A 24,697-nucleotide genomic window follows, 5' to 3' on the forward strand; every position below is an offset into this window, starting at 1 on the left:
TACATACTATATGTAAATTATGTCTTAATAAATAAAGATTTAGGTTTATATGAAAGATAAAGAAGTACATAAAGTTAAGGTAATTTTGAGAAAGTTGACCAAAAACCAGGTATATATCCTGTTTGATATTAAAACATGTCATAACCACAGTAAAAAAGCATATGGAATAAGCACAACAGAGAAATAACCAATAGAAAGAATACAGAGCTCAGAAAGACATAAACATAATTTGATACATGATAAGTAAGGCTCCACAAAGCAATGAGTTACAAAGAGATTGTTTAATAGATTATGGACTGAAAACTCCATATGATTACACAGAGGAAAATAAAACTGAATCATTCAACTAATACCACCATAAGTAAAAAAAAAAAAAAAAAAATGCAAAAGAATATCTTTGTGACCTTAACATGGGAAAGTACGTATTAAAGAAAACCCTGAAACTGAAAACCATAAGTCAAAAATTGATGTCTACACAGATCAAAAATGAAGATTTGTATTGAGTGAAAAAGACTACAGAAAAAGGTAGCAGACAGATAACAGCCAGAAATAAGCTAACTGAAGTATTCAACATTGCCAAGGGAGCAATGACAGGTGCTGCATTCTTTAGCACAGTAGACACTAGCCACAAGTGACTAGTTAGTGGGAATTACATAAAATTAAAAGTTCACTTCCTCAGTGCCACCAGCCATATTTCAAGTGCACAACAGTCATACACCACAAGTACTATTATATTATATGGCACAGATATAAAACATTTCCATCACTGCAGAAAGTTCTTAAAGCAACATTAATCTAGAATATGGAAGCTTCCACAAATAAACTGGAAATGAATAGCAAAATGGTAGAAAAATTGACCCAAAAAATTAAAAGACAAGTCACAAAAGGGGAAACCCATGTAGTTTACATGTAAATGAGTTGCTCAAATTTACTAACAATTTGAAAGATGCAAATTAAAAAGATGGTATACTTCTACACCTAGTGAACTGAAAAAAAATTGGATGTGGTATAATACCAAGCACTGTCAAGGATGCAAAGAACTAGGAATCCTCTTGCACAACTGGTTGGAAAATAACTTGTTCTGGTTTTACCGGGAAATGTTTGCTCAGTATATAGTCAAATTGAATATGTGTATAAATTCTGACCCAGTGGCCCCACACTTAGAGAAATCCTCTTAGAGTTTCACAAAGGTATTTCTACAAGGATATCCATTGTAGTGTTTTATGTAGTTCCAAAAAGTTGAAGACATATGCGTACTAGGTATCCATTCTTCTGGGAATAGATAAGCAGAAGGTAGTGGATGCTCATGGTCAGATATTATGGGGCAATTAGATACAATTCATTAGTTAAATTTACTAAGAGAAATATGAGTGAGAATTTAAATATTTTGAATATATTATGAATATTATAAAAAGTATCAAACAGAATAAAGACTATATATAAAATATCTATGTAAAACATGTTATACAAAATAACTATATTTTAAGATACATACATAGACATAGTATCTATAATATATATAAGATAAATATATCACATATACATAGAGACATATATGTACATGTTATATAGACAATAAGAAGCCTATATCAGGGTGAAGAAAATAGGAGTGGAAATAAGACACAGGGGGAAACAAACAAAAGAACAAGTAAAAAAAGAAATAGTGTCCAAGGTCCAGAAATTCACCTACACATATATTGGTAATTGATATTCAACAAAGATGCAATGTCAGTCCAATGGGAAAATGTAGTCTTTCAACAAATGGGTATCTCTATGCAAAAAAAAAAAAAAAAAGGAAAGAAAAGAAAAGAAATAAAGAAAAAAAGAATCTCAACCCATACCTTGTATCACATATAAAAATTAATTCAAAATAGATCTTAAACTAAAATGTAAAACCTAAAAGTATAAAACATCTAGAATAAAACAGTAGAAAACCTCTATGACCTTGAGTTAAGCAAAGATTTCTTAAATATAATACCAAAAGCATGATCCATGAAAGAAAAAAAAATAAATTGGACTTCATTAATTTAGGAAATTTTGCTTTTCTAAGACACTGTGCCATAAATGTAAAGGCCCATTTCAGAGTGAGAGAAAATATCTGCAAACCATATCTGATAAAATACATGTATCTAGAATATACAAAGAACTGTTAAAATTCAATAATAAGAAAATCCAATAGAAAATGGGCACGTGGCTTAAACAGACACCTCACCAAAGAAGGTACTCACCTGAAAAAAGAAAAGAAAAAAAAAAAACATGAAAAGACATTCAATATCATTAGTCATTAGGAAATGCAAATTAAAGCAATAATGGGACACCACTAAAAATGTATTAGAATAGCGACAGCTAAAAAATTGACTGGATCAAGTATTGGTGAAAATGTGGGACTCTTGCCCAAATATAGTGACTTTGTAAAAGGGCACTTTGTAAAACATTTTGACACTCTTAAAAAAGTGAACGTCCACTTACCATAGGACCCAGCCATTCCACACCTATTTATACAAGAGAAACAAACCTACGTCCATACAAAGATATATGTTATTGCTCATAACAACTTTATTTGTAATAGACAAAAACTGGAAATGACCCAAATGCTACTAACAGATGAATTGATAAACAAATTCTGTACTGTGGAATACTACTCAGTAATAAAAGGAAGGACCTATTGATACACACTGCAACATGAATGGATCTCAAAATAATCATGCTGCATGAAAGGAGGCAGACAAAAATTAATGAATACTGTATCATTCCATTTATAGGAAACTCTTAGTAATTTCCTATTGCAAACTAATCAATAGCAACAGAAAACTGATCTGTGGTTCGGAGAGTGGTGAGAAGGAGAGATCACAAAGAGGCAAAGGAAACTTTTGTGGCTGATGGATATGCTCATTATCTTCATTGTAGTGATTGTTTCATAGGTGTATTCATATGTCAAAACTCATCAAATTGTACCCTTTACATAGGTGCAGTTTGTCTTATGTAAATTATGCCACAATAAAGTGGTGGAAAAATAAGAGAAAGAAATAATGAAAATGAAAACGGAGCTTAGCATGGAGCAATAACTAACAATATCCCACGAATTGGAAAAGATGAGTTTAACTCCTCCATCTGCAGTTAAGGTGCTCTCAAGGTATTTTAAATGAGAAGTCATGCTGGGGCACCTGGGTGGCTCAGATGGTTAAGCGTCTGCCTTCGGCTCGGGTCATGATCCCGGAGTCCTGGGATGGAGTCCCGCATCAGGCTCCCTGCTCAGCAGGGAGCCTGCTTCTCCCTCTGCCTCTCTCTCTCTCTGTCTCTTATGAATGAATAAATGGAATCTTTAAAAAAAAAAAGTCATGCTGGACTAAAAGATGCTTTCAATTATGGCTGCTCAGACCCAGAGATAATCTATCCCACAGTCATTCAGTGCTAGCTAACCTTGCTATGGTTATATAGGAGAGGCAACCTTGGATATATTATCATTAATACTACTAACCTAAAAAAAAATAATTAGAAGAAATCATTGGTGTCATGAAGCATGAAGAACTAAGATTTGGGAAAGATTTTAAGTGTTTTAAGAACAAGATGTAGATTAGGCAAATTTGAATTTTGTTAGTTTTTCTACCATGAACAAGCTGAATGGCTCTGTCAAAGTTAGTCTGGGGACCAGTCCTGTCGCCTCACAATCTACTTCAAGATTTTATTTATTTATTTGAGAGAGAGAGAGAGAGAGAGAGAGAGAGAGAGAGCACGAGCAGGAGGGACAGAGGGAGAGAAAGAATCTCCATGCTGAGCATGGAGTCTGACTCTGGGCTCGATCCCAGGACCCTGAAATCATGTCCTGAGCTGAAACCAAGAGTGGAACGAACTGCGCCACCCAAGCACCCCTCCTCATTATCTACTTCAAAGAATTTTTACATCAGTAAGTTAAGATTTCAAGATAGTTTTACTCCCCTTTGGAGTTAAGGAAAAAAAAAAGGCATGTCTTAGCCAGGCCTGTTATTTATTGAATGGTCTGTTACAAACTCATGTCTAAAGGAACCATGCTGCTTTAAGGATATTCACAAAAGAATGATATTCAGATACAGACATCCTTAATGGGTGTGCCATATTAGAAGACTTTCCTAATACTCGTAGGATGGGTAAGACTCTGGAAAATAGAAAACTGAACAAACATGATCTATTTCCACCCTTTTCATCAAATTTGAAGCTAAAATACGACATGCTAAGGACAATCAAGCCTAGGAGGTAACACTGTGAAAGAAAGTAGCAACTGAATTACCCTGCACATATTGAAGCATGTTCAGATGATGCCCCCAAAGAATGAAAGGGGAAATATAGCTCAATTTATGGCGGCACTCAAAATTACTCAGTAAAGCTCTTCAGAGACCCTTTCTTTGAAAGAAAAGGTTATTAATTTCAAGGTAACATTGAGTCTGGGTCAAACAGAAAAATGTCACTCTTCCATAGCAGAATATCCTCCTAGAATGTTGTAATCATAGAATACCTAAAATCTTTACAGAGAAGCAAAAAATATCTTGCAGACTGCGGAGTATGCACAACGGTGGTTTTCTTCCTGAAGCAAAAACAATGATCCATCACTCCTACTCTGAGACCTAATAAATACTGCCATTTCAAAGATAATTACTTTTCATTTCAGCTTTGCCATTAACTTTATATACAACTTTGCTCAAATTTAAGGCCTTCTCTATCACTTGCTTTTTATAAAACTGCCAAAGTCTGTCTTTGAAGATTAATACAAACTGTAAGCTATTGTCTACAAAAGTATGTTTAAGAGAATTTTAAACTCATAAAAAAGCAATTAGTAACTTTTAAACGATAAAGCTAAAAAGATGTGACTCTAGATGAGCAATATTAAAATGATATATTTTTAGTATTTGTTTGATTGGGGCTGTTCGAAATTTATAACTTGATGTAATAAAATAATCTGGAGTCACTGCAGTCTTGCCCTGATTGACATGTCAAAAGCTCCATTGAGTAAAGCCTTGTATGGTTGTCATCAAAAGATTGTAAAGTGACATGCTTTTCAAAGATGAGATCAAGCTGTCACACTGAGCATTATATTATGTATATAACACACTGTATATTATATTATGTGGCATTACAGCTTCAGCTTATGAAGTGCCATGTGAAAAATATCATGACTTCAGGTAAGACTAGTCCAAGATTTCCTACAAACTGTACTAAATATAAGTGGATTTTACCGAACAGTAATCTTAATTATCTGTTTTTCATTCTGTAAGAAAAAAAAAGGATTGATTCTACAACAGGCCTTTTAAATTTACAGTTAGCTGACTGAAGTGCATGCAAATGGAAATAAAACTGCAGCCCTGGGACACTCTAAAACATGACACACGAGGTTGCCAAGGTAACCCACCAGGAGGCTGTCTTGGCATCTTCTGGAATAAAATGGGAAGAAAACATTACAGTGAAAAGATGGGGGATGGGGATCTTCTGGGTCTGCTTATATAATAAAAGTGTTGCAAAAAACTACAGCTCCATGAAATTGGTTCCAAACAAAAAAGGAAAACGTATCTCTCACAATTCCAATGTTTAAATTGGGCAAGACTTAGGATCCACAAGCATGTATTTTTAAAAATTATGTTAGGGGCGCCTGGGTGGCTCAGTCGTTAAGCGTCTGCCTTCGGCTCAGGTCATGATCCCAGGGTCCTGGGATCGAGCCCCGCATCAGGCTCCCTGCTCGGCGGGAAGCCTGCTTCTCCCTCTCCCACTCCCCCTGCTTGTGTTCCCTCTCTCACTGTCTCTCTCTCTCTGTGTCAAATAAATAAATAAAATCTTTAAAAAAAATTATGTTAAATATTATTTAAGTGGCATAGTTACTTTGAATCCACCGTGCAACATTTATCAATTTTTGTACTTACCAAAAAAATTCAGCTGTGGTATATGGCTAGTATTCAAGGTATAAAAGTGATGTTAACTTTCCAATATCTTACTATTTGGGCAGGTCTTGGGGAAGCAGCAGAACTTGCCTAATAGTCTCAAAATATAACATCCCAAGAGAACAATAAAAGAAGAGATGACACTAAGAATCATTTCACTTTAGATCACTGTTAAATTTTACATTTATCTCCTACCTTCTTTTTTTTTTAGAATTACAGAGCATTCCTTTGATTTAGGAGCTGTTTCCTTATATTTCACAATGCCTCTGTTTCTTTTAAACACACACACAGAGCTTTAGGTCCCTCTCTTTGAAGAGCTGATTCTAACAGAAGATTATTCTATAAAGAGTCAGTGAATCTCCTTGGCCTGTCCTTAGGCTTTTTTCAATTCTCCTCTGTCCCTGCAGATTGAACAAGAATTCTGAGATGATGAAGGACAAACATGGGGACAGGCGACTCTGGTGTGGTATATTATGCCTGTCACAGAGGAATTGCATTTAAGAATTCCATGTACAAACAAAAAATTCAAATAGGAAAGAGGAGAACTGGAAAATAGCACCATTTTATTCAGATGTTTATATACTTAAAAATTGCATTTTTTTTACTTTATATAAAAACAGAATTTGTGTCATTTGGAACATTGCCAATAGCAAGATAACTGGAATCTTTGTGTCTCGAATAGCAGTTATGCAATCAATTCCATTTAAAAAAATCAAAGCCAATTATTTTACATTGTATATTCATTCATAAAAGCCGATGTTATTTTGCTGTTTTGGTGCAGTGGAGATATTAAGGCAGGCTGCCTTTTAAGAGATTACTTTCCTTTTCATACATAAGCAGCTATAGAACTCCATCTAGTCATATCGCCACTTTCCTCAAAATCTTTCAGTATTTCTCATCATCAGTAGATAGTATCCTAACTATATTTCACAGAATGTTTCTCAATTAAGACCCTGGATTTCTGTATGCATAGTAGGCTCCAGGAGAATTTCTCATTCTTTCTGAGCACACAGGGATATTTATTTTTCTCTCTCTGAGACATCTGTCTGCTTCTCTGGGAACTTGCTTTAACCCAGCTCACATATCATATCTTCTGTGAAATAATGTACCCTCCTCTTCTCTCCTAAGGCAACTGGCTATTTTATTTCCTTTGTTCCTATTGCACTTTGAATTTATCTAATGCAATATGTATGACATTGTGGTGTGCTTTAGAACTCTATCTCCCATGTATGATATACTTCGTGAAGACAGAAATATGCCTTGTTCATTTTGGGTCACTGGTACATAACAGCCTCCAGAACACAGTAGACAATCAACAAATGTTTGCTGAAAATTGAATGGATATACCTATCTTCAACTGCAAAGTAAAGAAACGCTGGGGTGTGGAATGGGTCAACAATTAGCTGACTCCTAAGCTTCATATTAGAGCAGAGTCACCTTGTGAAGTCTAGGGTTGGACAAAGGCATCTGCTTTTTAAATAAGCATTGCAGGTGATTCTGACACCAAAGTTTGGGAGTTGAGACATAGACTCTTGAAGAGTATTTCACATGCACCACAGAAGTTTTCTAACATAGAAAAGGTGGGTAAGCAGAGGGATAACTTACAACTGGAGACAATTTCCATTAAATAACTGATATGATTCATTTTAACAAAGTGCAGTATAATGCAGTATAAATGCTTACCATTGAGTCTAAAATGTAATCAGTCTGCAATTTAATCTTTTAAAAGTGGAAGCAAGTTACAAAGTCATAAACCTATAATCTCAATTAAATAGCTTGCTTCATCTTCTAAAGTTCAGAAGAATACCCATTATATCATCCAAATAGCCTCTAAACATGTTAGACCAAGGAACCCTAGAGTTCCCGCAGTGAGAATCTTAGTATTCTTTGCATTTGAAAGAAATCAAGAGAGAAGAGTTTACAGAATGAGTGTCAAAGATAGAAAACCACTGCAGTTCTCACATCATGGACTGGACTCTGCTGCTTGAAAAACAAACTGGGCACCAAGAGGTTAGCACAACTATTGGCTATTTCTAACTTGAAATAACTTGATTAATTAAATCAAGCTTATTTGAAGAACTATAAATTGATGCTCATATATTTCGGCTATCTTTTCTAAAATTACTCATCTTGCTACTGTGTTACAAGGGTCCCTAAGAATCCCATGGAAGCATAGCAATGAGTGGCATGAAGGAGATGCTGGGTGGGCTTGTCTCCAATCTCCTTGGCCTACCATTCTATGAGAATTATAACTGATTTCTCAGTGCACACACATTGTATGTTGTCCAGCCTAGCACAGCCACAGAATGCATCAACTTCTCAGCAGGAATGAGCTATATATATTTGTTTGTATATAAATATATACAAACTTGTAATTCTAATTCCAATGCTGATTTGAGCACCAGCAGTCAAATAGGGAAGGAACATTTACCTGACTCACACCTTCTTTGCTTAGTATTGATGTCCTGTCTTCTTTAACTTTTGCTGTCACCTTAAAATGCTGAACAGAACCACGGTACACCCCACCCTAATCCTAATAGTCAGAATTCTTCCACAGTGGACAGATCACTTGGACCAGGATGCCACCAAATCTCACATTGTGCCAGCCAGAATTTTCATATTGCTGAACCTGAGTAAAGCATATATGGCTCTATCATTTGGCCACAATTTATATATCCATAACTTTTCTGAGCCATTCAGATAATATGCAGGTAATTATTCACTGCAAGATATAGCTCTGTAACTGTATTCGTGTTCCTGCCCCCATCAAGCTGCATCTAAACTTCCTCCTTTTTTCATCAGCCTGAGATGCTAAGGCCTCAGTATATAGTACTATTAAGCCTATATGTGCTGGACATGATTAAGTCCTGATTAAGTCATGAACTCCCTGGGAAACTAATGCATTATCTGTTACTAATGCATTATCTGTTACTGAGTCTAAAAGCCTTAACTCTTGCTGGGAAATAAACAGTCATATTGTGTAAACACAGAATCATCAAAGACAAAAGAGTTGCCCCTGTTGATCTCTTGGCACATATCCTTTTAAAGGCAATCTTTAAAAACATTCATTCTCTCCTTTAGAAATTCATAGATTATTTACCAAAGAAGAGTACCATAGAAAAGAGTTTCTCCTCCTAGGGGAAGAAGCATCCTACTAAAAGAAAATATACCTAGGAATTGATAGAATATAAGAGGGTAACTGTCCCAGTTTGGGTTGATTTGGGTTGATGATTGTTATCTTATACTTTTCTAAAACTTTGTTTTATACCGCCCCCTTAGGATTTTCTAAATTGAACTGGTTGGTTGAAATAAGTTGTAATACTGTAAGACTAAATTAGAAACAAGATGAATATAGGGGCAAGAGAAATGGAAGAGAGACAAGAAACAATATCATAACTAAAAATAAAATTCTTCTAACAACTTTTTCCAAAAGCTTTTAAAATCTGAAAAATAAGATTGCCTAGGGTTAGAGGACACCCAGATACCCAAAAGTGTGATATTTCTTTATTTTATGGATTCAGGAAGTCATGGGAGAAAAGCAGCCCTGAGAACAACACAGAAACTTTATTTGCTTCCCTTCCTTGCTTTATTTCTATAGTCCTCTGAAGACTAATAATGCAAAATGCTATCACCTCCCCATCTGCTTAGCTTCTAGAGCTATGACGCTAAAGGGTAAGCATGCATATAAATTAACACTATAGAACATCAATTTCTATTTGTAAATTTCACTAGAATTTGACAATTATTCCAGTAATTTGCTGAGGCCAGGAAAAAGATCTTGAGTAACTTTGCCTACTCAGAATTAAGTCCAATGTTATAAAATAAACAGTTTTGATACTATAACCAAATTCTCCATAATAGCTACTTAAGTATATAAGTATTTGTTTAGTAATAAAAATATAAACAAAAGAAAATCAGGTATCTTCAGTTCTTAATTAAAAGCACTAAACCAGCCCTGCAAGAAATATTAAAGGGGATCCTTTAAGTGAAGAGAGAGCCCAAAAGTAACATAGGCCTAAAAGGAACAGAGGCAATATACAGAAACAGTGACTCTACAGGAAATACAGTGGCACTAAATTCATATCTTTCAATAGTTACTCTGAATGTAAATAAAAAATGTAAATAAAACCTTAAATGCCCCAATCAAAAGACACTCATACAAGAATTCAGCAAAGTGACAGTATATAAAATCAATGCACAGAAATCAGTTGCATTCCTATAGAGAAGAAAGAAATTAAGGAATCAATTCAATTTACAACTGCACCCAAAACCTAAGATACCTAGGAATAAACCTAACCAAAGAGGCAAAGGATCTGTACTCTGAAAACTATAGAACACTTATGAAAGAAAATGAAAAGGATACAAAGAAATGGAAAAACATTCCATGCTCATGGATCAGAAGAACAAATATTGTTAAAATGTCTATACTCCCCAAAGCATTCTGCACATTCAATGCAATCCCAAAGTAACACCAGCATTTTTCACAGAGCTAAAACAAACACCATTATGATTTTTTTTAAAGATTTTTATTTATTTATTTGACAGAGAGACAGCGAGAGAGGGAACACAAGCAGGGGGAGTGGGAGAAGCAGGCTTCCTCTGAGCAGGGAGCCCGATGTGGGGCTTGATCCCAGGACCCTGGGATCATGACCTGAGCCAAAGGCAGACGCCTAATGACTGAGCCACCCAGGCACCCAGAGACTCTTAATCATAGGAAACAAACTGAGGGTTGCTGGAGGGGAGGGGGTTTGGGGGATGGGCTTACTGGGTGATGGACATTAAGGAGGGCATGTAATATAATGAGCACTGGGTATTATATGACTGATGAATCACTGACCTCTACCTCTGAAACTAATAATACATTATATGTTAATTAATCGAATTTAAATTAAAAAATATATTTTAAAAAATAAAAATAAATAGGATAATAAAAACAAAACTCTTAATATAAAGAAAAAGAATGATCTTTTTAAAAATATCAGATGTTTTGTCGATATTGCTTCCTGCCATCTTACTAGTCAAGTTATGGGACTCTCAATTGTTGGTTACTAATGACTTCATCATATTACTGCATTTTGATAGTTGATGTACAATCTAATTATATTCTCAATGGATAAAATTCATCACTGTACTATAAGAAATCTCTCTGATATCAATTGTATCTACCCCGTGGCTCTCTCTGACTTATTTCCTTTTACTATTCAAGTTATCACTAAAGTCATATTTTCCTTGAATTTCTCCCTAGGACCATAGGAGAAGTAACAATTTTTTAAACTTATTTAAATATGAATAACTATATTGCACCAAACACCAGTTTATTATTTTTGAGTTTCTTATTTGATATTAGTATTATTTGCCCAAATGCTCTTTATGTGACTGTTCTCATCCCTGTTATCATAAACTACAACTACCTTAAGGGTAGGAATTATGTCTGCTAATATCCTCCTCCATGACCTAGATATCATAGTTGTTGAACAGTAATAAATATTATAATAAAAGATCATTAATGCACATATGTGGTATGTAGAGCTTTTTTATATAAATATATAGACATTTACTAAACTCAACTTAGATTATCATTTTTATAGAATGTCGAAACAGAAAGCTGAAATTTATGAATCTGGATTTATATTAGAGGGTACATGAAAGAGAAATTTCATCTGAGTTGCAATTTCGTATTAGCCTTAGGTATAGAAAACTTTATTCCCTTTTGCTATTCCTTTTAAGGAAGAGATAAATTTTACTACAAAACCTACACAAACTTAATCATGAGAAGAAAAGGAGTTAAATTTCTAACCTAACCTTAAAATAAAAACGGAAAGACCTAGCTCTGCTTTTTATGAAGTCTTATAGGAAAATCCCCACTTTTCATTTTTGCAGGTGCAATTTATAACTGCCCTTTGCATTTTACTGTGTTAACCTTTTAAAGTTCTTCTATTCTCCAAATTCCAGAAGCACAATTTGCCCTTGAACATCTCAATGTATCACATCTGGTTTCTATAGGATACATAAGCATGTTGTCAATGATGACAGGATATTTTCTGGAAATACTTATAAATACAGAAAATTTTCAAAGGACATATATATGGGTGATAAAAATTTTCTCCTAACAAAAATTACTATTTTTATTCTAAAAATATGAGGCAATACAGACTCACTAAGGTTATATATTATACCCATTAGTTTATCCAATAAAAATATTCACTAAAAATTCCATTGTCTTTCCCTAGTTTATTGCACCATTGTTCTTTTTATATAGCTAATTTTGAATTTATATATTTTATAAATATAACTTAAAATATACATAGTGTGTATATATTATATATTTATATGCATATATACATATATATTACATATATATATTACATATATATATATATTATATAATTTTATTTTTGGTAAACTATGGAAAGTGGTGTCCTAGTCCATTTGGACTGCTAGCATAAAAGTCCAAGTGACTTAAACAAAGAACATTTATTTCTCACCATTCTGGAGGTTGTGAAGTCCAAGATCAAAATGCCAAAAGATTTGGTATCTAGTGAGAGCATGTTTCCTAGTCCATAGAAACCCATCTTCTTGCTGGGTCCTCATATAGTAGAACCGGCCAGGAACTCTCTGAAGGCACTAACACAGTTCATGAGGGCTCCACCCTCATAACTTAATCACCTTCCAAAGGTCCCACATCCAAATACCATCACACTGGGGATTAGGTTTCAGCATATAAATTTGAGAGGGACACATTCAGCCTGTAGCAGTAAATTATTGAAAGTATAATTATTCTTTTTAAAGATTTTATTTATTTATTAGAGAGAGAGTGAGAAAGAGAGAGAGCACAAGGGGGGGTGGGGTCATAGGGAGAAGCAGACACCCTGCTGAGCAGGGAGCCTGATGCAGGACTTGGTCCTGGGACTCAGATCATGACCTGAGCCAAAGGCAGACTCTTAACAGACTGAGCCACCTAGATGCCCAGAAAGTATAATTATTTTTTAAAGTGTTAAAGTTTTCATACCTTGTCAATATGATCTTTTTACAAACCTTGTAAGGAATCTATTATAATTCCACTTTAATAGAAGATAAAAGTGTGACTCAGAGAAGTTAGTGAATATCACAGCATAAATTTGAACCAAGTTCATGTAATTTTAGTGCTTATTACACTTTATTTACAGTATGTAATTTTTAAATTGTTATTATAGGGGCACCTGTGTGGCTCAGTCTGTTGAGCATCCGACTCTTGGTTTCAGCTCAGGTCATGACCTCAAGTTCATGAGATCAAGCCCTGCTTCAGGGTCCAAACTCAGTATGGAGTCTGCTTGAGACTTTTTATCTCTCCCTCTTCTTCTGCCCCTCCCCCCGCATGTGCATCTACGTGGTGGATCGAGACCTACATCGGGCTCCTTGCTCAGCAGAGAGTCTGCTTCTCCCTCTGCCTGCCACTCCCACTGCTTATGCTCTCTCTCTCTCTCTAAAATAAAATAAATAAAATCTTTAAAAATAAATTGTTATAAAAAATTTATTGTAAAATTATTAATGTCAATAAAACTATCACACAGAGATAACACCTGTTTTTATTTATATAACACCTATTTATATTCAATGACTATAAACTTTTGCAGTTGTATTTATACATATACATATATACTGGCAAAATATATGATACCTAATATTGACATATCTTTTTATTTATATATATTCATAGGCAAATGTGTTATAGTCACATATATCTTTTTTTTAATTTTTTTTTATTTTTTTTATCCAATTCATTTTTAATTTTAATTCCAGTAGAGTTAACATACAGTGTTATATTAGTTTCAGATGTACAATATAATGATTCAACAATTGCGTACCTTACTCAGTGCTCATGATGATAGCGTACTATTAATCCCCATCACTTATTTCACCCATCCCCCCACCCACCTCCCCTCTGGTGACCGTCAGTTTGGTCTCTATAGTTAAGAGTCTGTTTCTTTTTGTTGTTGTTGTTGGAGTGGGGGGTGGGGTGGGAGGGATGGGGTGACTGGGTGATGGACACTGGGGAGGGTGTGTGCTCTGGTAAGCGCTGTGAATTGTGCAAGACTGTTGAATCTCAGATCTGTACCTCTGAAACAAATAATGCAATATATGTTAAGAAAAAAAAAAAAAGAAGAAGAAGCAGGTAGCGGGAGGGGAAGAATGAAGCGGGGGAAATCGGAGGGGTAGATGAACCATGAGAGACGATAGACTCTGAAAAACAAACTGAGGGTTCTAGAGGGGAGGGGGGTGGGAGGATGGGTTAGCCTGGTGGTGGGTATTGAGGAGGGCACATTCTGCATGGAGCACTGGGTGTTGTGCACAAACATGAATCATGGAACACTTCATCTAAAACTAATGACGTAATGTATGGGGATTAACATAAGAATAAAATTTAAAAAAAAGTCACATATATCTTTACACTTTTTTTTTATATCCAATATTATATTCTACTTTTCAATTTACAAGTTAGTGAGCTTTTCCTTTTTTTTGTTTTTTTTTTTAATTTAAATTCCTCTTGGTTAACATATAGTGTTGTATTGGTTTCAGGAATAGAATTTAGTGAGGGTGTTTGGGTGGCTCAGTCAATTAAGCTTCTGCTTTCAGCTCAGGTCATGATCCCAGGGTCCTGGGATGGAGCCCCGAGTCGAGTTCCCTGCTCAGCGGGGAGCCTGCTTCTCCTTCTCCCTCTGCCTGCCTCTCCCCCTGCTTGTGTTCTCTCTCTCAAATAAATAAATAAAATCTTTTAAAAAAAAGGAGCAGAATTTAGTGATTCATCATTAACATATAACACGTAGTGTTCATTACAAGTGCCTTCCTTAATACCCATCACCTAGTTACCACATCCCCTCACCCACCTCCCCTCCAGCAACCCTCAGTCTGTTCTCTATAGTTAAGAATCTCTTATGGTTTGCCTTCCTCTCTGTTTTTATTTTATTTTAATTTTCCTTCCCTTCCCTTATGTTCATCTGTTTTGTTTCTTAAATTCCATGTATTAGTGAAATCATAAGATATTTATCTTTCTCTGACTGACTTATTTTGCTTAACATAATACACTCTAGCTCCACCCATGTTGTTGCAAATGGCAAGATTTCATTATTTTTGATTGCCAAGTAATATTCTATTATATATATAATGATATATATATCATTTCTTTATATATATATATATATCATTTCTTTATCCATTCATTAGTTGATGTACAATTGGGCTTTTTCCATAATTTGGCTATTGTTGATAGTGCTGCTATAAACAATGGGGTGCATGTGCCTTTTGAATCAGTATTTTTTATCCTTTGGATAAATCCCTCATAGTGTAATTTTTAACTTTTTGTGGAACCTCCATAATTTCCCAGAGTGGCTGCACCAGTTTGCATTCCCACCAACAGTGCAAAAGGGTTCTCCTTTCTCCACATCCTCACCAATATCTGTTGTTTTCTGAGTTGTTGATTTTAGCCATTCTGACAGGTGTAAGGTGGTATCCCATTGTACTTCTGATTTGCATCTCCCTAATGATGAGTGATGAGCATCTTTTCATGTGTCTGTTAGCCATCTGGATGTCTTCTTTGGAAAAGTGTCTATTTATGTCTTATGCCCACTTATTTTTTTTTTAGGATTTTATTTGTTTGTGAGAGAGACAGAGAGAGCATGAGTGGGGTGGGGAGGGGCAGAGGGAGAGGGAGAGTGAATCCTCAAGCAAACTCCCCGCTGAGCATGGAGCCTGACACAGGGCTCCATCTCAGGATCCTGAGATCATGACCTGAGCCAAAGGCAAACGCTTAACTGACTGAGCCACTCAGGTGTCCCATCTTCTGCCCCTTCTTAACTGGATTATTTGTTTTTTGGGTGTTAAGTTTGATAAGTTCTTCATAGATTTTGGATAATAACCCTTTATCCGATATGTCATTTGAAAATATCTCTCCTGTTCTGTCAGTTGCCTTTTAGTTTTCTTGATTGTTTCCTTTGCTGTGCAGAAGCTTTTATCTTCATGAAGTGCCAACAGTTCATTTTTGCTTTTGTTTCCCTTGCCTCCAGAGACATGTCTAGTAAGAAGTTGCTGCAGCTGAGGTTAAAGAGGCTACTGCCTGTGTCCTCCTCTAGGATTTTGATGGTTTCCTGTCTCACATTTAGGTCTTTCATCCATTTTGAATTTATTTTTGTGTACGTTGTAAGAACGTGGTCCAGTTTCATTCTCTTACACATTGCTGTCCAGTTTTCCCAACACCATTTGTTGAAGACACTGTCTTTTTTCCATCGGATATTCTTTTCTACTTTGTCAAAAATTAGTTGACCATAGAGTTGAGGGTCCATTCCCAGGTTCTCTATTCTGAAAAAGAGAATTCCACTGATGTATGTATCTGTTTTTTGCCAGTACCATACTGTCTTGATGATTACAGCTTTGTAATAGAGCTTAAAGTCCAAAATTATGATGCCTCCTGCTTTGTTTTCTTTTTCAACATTACTATGGCTATTCGGGGTCTTTCCTGATTCCATACAAATTTTAGAATTGTTTGTTTTAGCTCTCTGAAAAATGCTGGTGTTACTTTGGGATTGCATTGAATGTGCAGAATGCTTTGGGGAGTATAGACATTTTAACAATATTTGTTCTTCTGATCCATGAGCATGGAATGTTTTTCCATTTCTTTGAATCCTCTTCATTTTCTTTCATAAGTGTCCTATAGTTTTCAGAGTACAGATCTTTTACTCTTTGGTTAGGTTTATTCCTAGGTATCTTATGGTTTTTGGTGTAATTGTAAATGGAATCAATTCTATAACATATCTGATTTCTCTTTCTGCTGATTCATTTTTGGTGTATAGAAAGGCAACAGATTTCTATTTGTTGATTTTATATCTTGTGACTTTGCCAAATTCATCTATCAGTTCTAGCGATTTTTTGGTGGTCTTTTGGGTTTTCTACATAGAGTATCATGTTATTTGCAAAGAGTGAAAGTTTGACTTCTTTCCTACTGATCTGGAAGCTTTTTATTTCTTTCTGTTGTCTGATGGCTAAGGCTAGGACTTCCAGTACTATGTTGAACAACAGTGGTGAGAGTGGACATCCCTGTCATGTTCCTGACCTTAGGGGAAAACCTCTGAGTTCGTCCCCACTGAGGATGATATTAGCTGTGGGTATCTCATATATGGCCTTTATTATGTTGAGCTATCCCTACCTTCTTCAGGGTTTTTATCAAGAAAGGATGCTGTATTTTGTCAAATGCTTTTTCTGCATCTATTGAGAGGATCATATAGTTCTTACCTTTTCTTTTATTAATATGATGTATCATGCTGATTGATTTGTGGATATTGAACCACCCCTGCAGCCCAGGAATAAATCCCACTTGATCATTGTAAATAATCTTTTTAATGTACTGTGGGATTTGATTAGCTAGTATCTTGTTGAGAATTTTTGCATCCATGTTCATCAGGGATATTGGTCTGTAATTCTTTGTAGTGGGGTCTTTGGTTTTGGGATCATGGTAATGCTGGCCTTGTAGAATGAGTATGGAAGTTTTCTTTTCATTTCTATTTTTTTGAACAACTTCAGAAGAATAGGTATTCATTCTTCTTTAAATGTTTGGTAGAATTCCCCAGGAAACCATCTGGCCCTGGACTCTTGTTTGTTGGGAGACTTTTGATTACTGCTTCAATTTCTTTACAGATTATGGGTCTGTTCAAATTTTCTACTTCTTCCTGTTTCAGTAGTAGTAGTTTATATGTTTCTAGGAATTTATCCATTCCCCAATTTTTTGGCATATAATTGATCATAATATTTTCTTATAATTGTTTGTATTTCTGCAGTGTTGGTCATGATCTCTTCTTTCTCATTGTGATTTATCTCTCTTTCTATTTTGAATGACAGCCTTACTGGATATAGTATTCTTGGCTGCATATATTTCCCATTCAGCACACTGAATATATCATGCCACTCTTTTCTGGCCTGCCATGTTTCTGTGGACAGTCTGCTGCTAACCTTATGTGTCTACCCTTATAGTTTAAGGACCTTTTGTCCCTAAGCTGCTTTCAGAATTCTCTCTTTATCTTTGTATTTTGCAAGTTTCACTATGATATGTCTTGGTTTTGACCTGTTTTCATTTTGAGTTCTCTGTGTCTCTTTGACTTGAATGCCTGTTTCCTTCCCCAGATTAGGGAAGTTCATAGCTACAATGTGTTCAAATAGACCTTCTGCCCCTTTTTCCCACTCTTCTTCTTCTGGGACTCCTATGATATGGATATTATTGTGCTTTGTGGAATCACTAAGTTCCCTAAGTCTATATTCGTGATCTAATAGATTTCTTTCCCTCTACTTTTCAGCTCCATTATTTTCCATAATTTTATCTTCTAAATCACATATTCATTCCTCTGCTTATTCCATCCTCATTGTGATAATATCCAATCATTTTGATTCTCAGTTACAGCATTTTTTTTTCATCCTGACTAGTTTTTAGGGTTTTTGTCTCTGCATCCAGGGTTTCTCTGGTGTTTTCTATGCTTTTTTCAAGCCCAGCCTAGTATTCTTATGACTGTTGTTCTAAATTCTTGTTTAGATATATATCTGTTTTGAGCAAATTCCTGGAGGTGATTTCTTCTTGATCTTTCTTTTGGGGAGAATTCCTCTGTCTTCTCATTATGTCTAGGTTTCTGTCTTTTGCATTCTATAAAAGCTTGTTATGTCTCCTGCTCCTGAGAGTGATACTATATTAAGAAGGAATCCTACACTGTCTAGGGCCAAGTGCATCAGGAGGTATTTCTGGTGTATGCTGCATGCACTCTGCTGTTGTGTTTTGGCTACTCTTTCCCACTGGCTGGCCCTTAGCAGAATTCTTCCTTGCTTGCAGTGGGGAGTGTTTGGACCTTTAACTAGGTGTGCTTTGATTTGTTTGTTAAGCTAAGCCTGACTTAAAAAAAAAATGCCTGATTCAAGAAAAGATAAAAGGAAAAGGAACAAAAAAGCAAACAAACAAACAAAAAACTATAAGCCTGGTTCCAAAGAAAAAAAGAAAGGAAGGAAAAAAGATCTTCATCCAAAAAATGAGAAAAGGAAATAAACAAACCAACCATTGAACAAAAAACTATAAGCCTGATTACCAAGAAAAGAGAAAACAAAGTTTTAAATTTAAAAAATAATAATAAATAAAATAAAGGATTAAAAAAAAAAGCCTGGTCCTATTTCCACCAGAAACTGCAGGTGACATTTTGGAGCACTCTGTGACCAGTAGTGTTGGTGCATGTGGAGGGCCTATGTTGGTCTACTGAGGGAGATGCCTGCTGTGCTGGCTCACAGTTAGACCTGCCCTTGTAACAAAGCCCCTGAGGATGCAGGGGGTGGGGTTTGGTGTAAGCAACTCCAGCCTCCACTTGAGGTGCTGTGTTTCTCTCTGAAGTCCCACTGTGCTTCTGGGTTTGGAGGTGGAAGATGGCGTCACCCCTCCCTCTCCTCCCCAGGGAGGGGAACTCGCAGACACCACTGTTCAGGAGGCTCTCATAGAAAAGTGAACAATTTCCTCTTCTGTGTCCCAGGCTTTCCTCAGATCCCTGCCCTCAACATGTCTGTGCCTGGCTGTCAGCATGCCTGGCACCACAATTCTCCTGTGTTTTTAATCTCTGCTGGCAGCTAGATTCAAAACAACAAATCTAAAGTGTCTGCAAGGCTGGGACCCACTCCCCTCCCTCAGAAGAGAGCCTCACATCCCTGAGCCCAGCACCTTTCTGTCCCAGAAAAGCAGTTGCACACCTGCACAAGTGCCTGGAGTCTATGTTGAAGCACCCCTAAAAGCTGTGACCACGTTATCTGCTTTCTGCATACGCCTCTGTTCCCTGCTGTTGAATGGTTGCTCAATGCCATCCAGCAGATCTTTTGTACTTGGAGAGGCAATATACCCTCTTCCAAATGTACTCCAGGAAGGGAAATGTTCTCTCCTGTGCGACCCAGGGGATCTCCACACCATGACGCCTTGCTTCAACCTTACACACTGCTCTCTCTCCTGCTCTCTCTCTTCCCCTGACTTCTCTCTACACAAAGGGATCCCACCCCTCCATGGCACTGCAACTTTTCTCTCCCCCAATTTGTGTCTCCAAATCTCACATCTGACACATTCTCTCCCTGCAATTGTGCAGATTGTTTTCTCAATCCTCAGATTGATTTCCTAGTTGTTCATAATGATTTGATGTTGATCAAGCTGTGTTCCAGGGATGAGGTAAGCCTAGGATCCCCCTACTACTCCACCATCTTAACTCCTCTGGAAAACTTAGTGAGCTTTTTCACATATCATTAAATATTCTTCTCTCACATCACTTCTAGTGGTTATGTAATACTCTCTTATGATAATTTACAATGTAATAATATTATCAACTTACAACTGGTGGGGCACCTGGGTGGCTCAGTCAGTTAAGTGTCTGACTCTTGATTTCAGCTCAGGTTATGATCTTGGCGTCATGAGATCAAGCCCTGCATTGGGCTCCATACTCAGGGGGGAGTTTGCTTGAGATTCTCCCCCTCTCCCTCTGTACCTCCCCCAGCTCACACACTCTCTCTCTAATAAATAAATAAATCTTACAAAAAGTAAACAATTTACAACTGGTGTTGTCAAGTATTTCCATTATCAAACAACAAGAAATTGGCCAAATAAATTGTTTCTGATATTGGCTATGTTCATGGCTTTCCTTTCACTACCATCAGCCTTCATTCATTTCTCAATTTGATTTTAGTTCTCTACCACTCAGTGGAAACCGCTTTTGCCAAAGCAACTTATACCCTTCCTATTACTAAATCTAAGAACTGTGTGTCATTGTTCTTAACTGACCTGCAAGGGTGACCCTTTAGACAACATCCTTTTTATTCCTCATATGGCTTCCTATAAGCCATTTTCAGTTGTTTTCACCTAGCAATTTCTCCATCATATCTTTCAAATCTCAGCATGAAAGTCACCTTCACAAGAAGGACCTCCAAAAACATCCTCTCTAAATAGTCTGAACACTGTTTTATATCCTGAACACTGTTCATTCATCTACTCGGCACAATTTGTTCTAAAAAAAAAAAAAATATATTGTTTTGGTAGAATCGTTTGGGTTTTCTATATAGAGTAACATGTTATGCGCAAATAGTGGAAGTTTGACTTCTTTCTTGCCAATTTAGATGCCTTTTATTTCTTTGTGTTGTCTGATGGCTAAGGCTAGGACTTCCAGTACTATGTTGAACAACAGTGGTGAGAGTGGACATCCCTGTCTTGTTCCTGATCATCATTTATTCAATAGATGGAAAACACCAAAGTCCAAGAAACCTTCTTACTTTATTTAGCAATATAAACCTGTCATACATCACAATACCTGGCCCTGCACACTGTGCTGAATAGTGAATGAAACTTTCCTTCCCTACATTCCTCCTGGGAGAGAAGGACTTTGTTTGAAAGTTTATCAGTGAAGGGCATACTAGTCCTGTCTGACTCAAAGTAATGCTGTAAACTTTGTATAATTCATGAAAAAATATTTTAAGGTGGTAGCATTAAAAAGAAAAGAATGTGAAAAGAACATGCTCATGAAGTCTTTGTTGCTACAAACCATTTAAATTCTTTGTCACTAACTGTAGGATCATGAGCTAGTTAGTCAACCTGTCTCAGGACAGATTTTGATCAGTTATTATAGACTTCTCACCTAGATTAACAGTTTGAAACTCTTCATTAAAAAAATAAAATGATGCTAAGGAAATGTCATAAATTCACACATCTTCTTTGTTTTCACCTTTAAAAGTAGATGATTCTATGATTCTTGAAATTCAATTATATGTCTCAAAAAAAGACAATTGCTATTACAACACTTTCATTCTTGAAGTTAATTACCTTCCTCTAGCTTCGTTCCTTCAGTGAAGAATTTCGTATAGCAGACATGAACTAGAGATACCATTGTCAGCATTTTTAAACTTTGAACTTAATTATATATAATTTTTTTGCATACTTCTTTCAAGCTATCACGTGTTAGTATTAAATGAATGTTTCTATGAATCCCTGCATATTTAAGTATACTTCTGTAAGTTCAAGTTTCAGTCTTTTGTACTGATAAAAAATACGCTTGATTTTAGTCTCAATCTTACAGAATTGATTGAAGCTCATTTCTTGGTTTAAAAATATTTTAAACTATAATTTTTCAATGTTGAATAGCTCCCACATGAATTTAAAGAACAAAACTGCAAGCTCTGTGCAACCCATAATTCATCCAATTCCCCTCCAGATCTCTATTTTCTCTAATCCAGCAGTATAGATTGTACTCCAAACACACACTAACCTCTTTATTAAGCTCATTACCTGGCAGCACTGCACAAGCTAGAAGCAGTCCCCGAATATGTTTACTTAACCAAGGTTCTTTTTTTTTTTTAAAAGATTTTATTTGACAGAGAGAGAGAGACAGTGAGAGAGGAAACACAAGCAGGGGGAGTGGGAGAGTGAGAAGTAGGCTTCCCACAGAGCAGGGAGCCCGATGTGGGGCTCGATCCCAGGACCCTGGGATCATGACCTGAGCTGAAGGCAGATGCTTAATGACTGAGCCACCCAGGTGCCCCCCCCCTTTTTTTATGTAGCTATCCCGTTCCTTTCAAAGATAGTGGTAGACTCCTAAAATCATTAAAATTCCTGAGATATTTGCATTAAGCCACACATTGATAGTCTTTTTTTTTTTTTAAGATTTTATTTATGTATTTGACAGAGAGAGAATGCGAGAGAGGGAACACAAGCAGGGGGAGTGGGAGAGGGAGAAGCAGGCTTCCCGTGGAGCAGGGAGCCCGATGCGGGGCTCGATCCCAGGACCCTGAGATCATGACCTGAGCCGAAGGCAGATGCTTAACGACTGAGACACCCAGGTGCCCCCACACATTGATAGTCTTAATCTTAAATGTAGTGTTGTCATGCATGGGTTTCTTTAAGAAGATAAGTAGACTGCAACTGCAATAGGTTTTTTTCCATCATTTTTTTCTGGGAATACATAATCATTTACATTGCCTGAAATATATTTAGTTAGTAACAGTATCACTTGTTTAAAAAATCTTGTTAATCAGTAAATAAGAGGAAATAGTTAATCCATAATTAATTACAGCTCTATAAAAAGAGTCATTATATATTGACAAGCAGCCAACACATATTCAGCATCAGAAATGATGTTCTCAGGGCATGAGGCTTAGTGGAGACTACTGAAGAATTACAAGTCACAGTACTTGTTAAGATTTTGACAATTTAGATTTATAAAATTTACCAAATCAAACAGATTAAATCCAACTTGGCCACTAGTTTCCACTGAAGTATTTATTATCTTCCTTATGCAGTTTCCCCATCTTTAAGTAAGTTTTCCAGTCGGAGGAAAATATTCTTAAGCTTCATACATCTTAAACATCATTTTATTTATTGTACACACATTTGCTTGTCTGTCTATTCTTCTAGATGGTAAGCTTCTTGGGGGTAGGAACTATTTAGTTCTTTTATGAGCAAAGGTTAAGGTTAAAAAAGCAGAGTAATTACTATGAATCCTATATTTGTATAGGCTTTAATTTCAGTCAGACTCTCCATTTAAGTTTGAATATGTTTTGCTTTGCCACAAATTTCAATCTATTTCTACCCACCAAAACTCACGCATAAATTTCAACATACTTGCCAACAAGAGAAATAAATAGTAAGGTAAATTTCTCTTCACATCTATTTGTTTAATATCTGTCTCTCCCTCTCCTTTATTAAAATGAGAGCAACCACATCATGCATAGGTAAAGGGAAATAAAGATACCAACAAGTAAGTTTAAGTTATTTTTAACAAAGCTAACTATAGATTTGGACCAAGGTTTAATTGGATCATATCAGGCAGTATAATTTATCATAAATTAATCTTTCCTTTTTAGATGTTTTTATCTTGACATCTAAAAGCAGTTATAATTATATATTAGTCTCTTAGCATTACTTTTATAATAAAAGCCTCCAAAAGAGGATTTTCCAAGCAGGAAGAGTTGGCATCATAGTTAATTTACTGTGGCATGTATTTTTATTCACTTGTATATTAGGTAGATTTTTATACTATCTTTAAGTAAGTTTTCCATAAAAAGATAATAAAGGTAATTTGAATATCTATAATTCAACACCTTGGGTTACTTAATATACATGGAATACCAAACTGGCTAATAGTGTGATATTATTTCTTTTAGAGTAGTTTAGTACTTCATATGTTCTAATTCCAACTGTGCTTAATCAGTACATTGCAAAAAATATGAATACTATAATTATTACAGTAAAGGAGACTTTAAAAATGAATATTAAAGTAAAAATAATATTTCTTAGTCATTTAAAAGTCGCTTTCTTCTATTTATATTCCTTTCCTAACATGCCATAGACATTGTATCTCTATTTTTATTTAACATAAGGAATCATTTTAAAGAATAACATATTTTCTATTTTTATAAATCAAAGAAGTTAGATAATATCACACATCAAATTCTCTTTATCCTCTGAATGAGGAGGAAATAAAGAGCACCAGAAAGAATATTTATTGAGCATCTACTTTATGAAAGACCTTATACTTTAAGTATAAATACCAGATTTTCATTCTCTTGCTTTAATTATTCCCATTCAATATTCTATAACATATTTGAGATGGCCATGTCCTCTACATCTTTCCCACTTGGTGGCATCATCTCACTGTCCCCCCCATCTAGCTCAGATTCCATTACCTATTGTTTCAAATAATCGCATCAATATCTTTCCCTGCAATCTTTGGCTTTTCCTCCCACTCCTCTGCCAAAATCCCAGTAAGTATCCATTATCTTTG

Source organism: Mirounga leonina, unplaced genomic scaffold (genome assembly GCF_011800145.1).
Source record: "Mirounga leonina isolate KUSES-001 unplaced genomic scaffold, KU_Mleo_1.0 Mir_174, whole genome shotgun sequence".
Classification (NCBI taxonomy): domain Eukaryota; kingdom Metazoa; phylum Chordata; class Mammalia; order Carnivora; family Phocidae; genus Mirounga; species Mirounga leonina.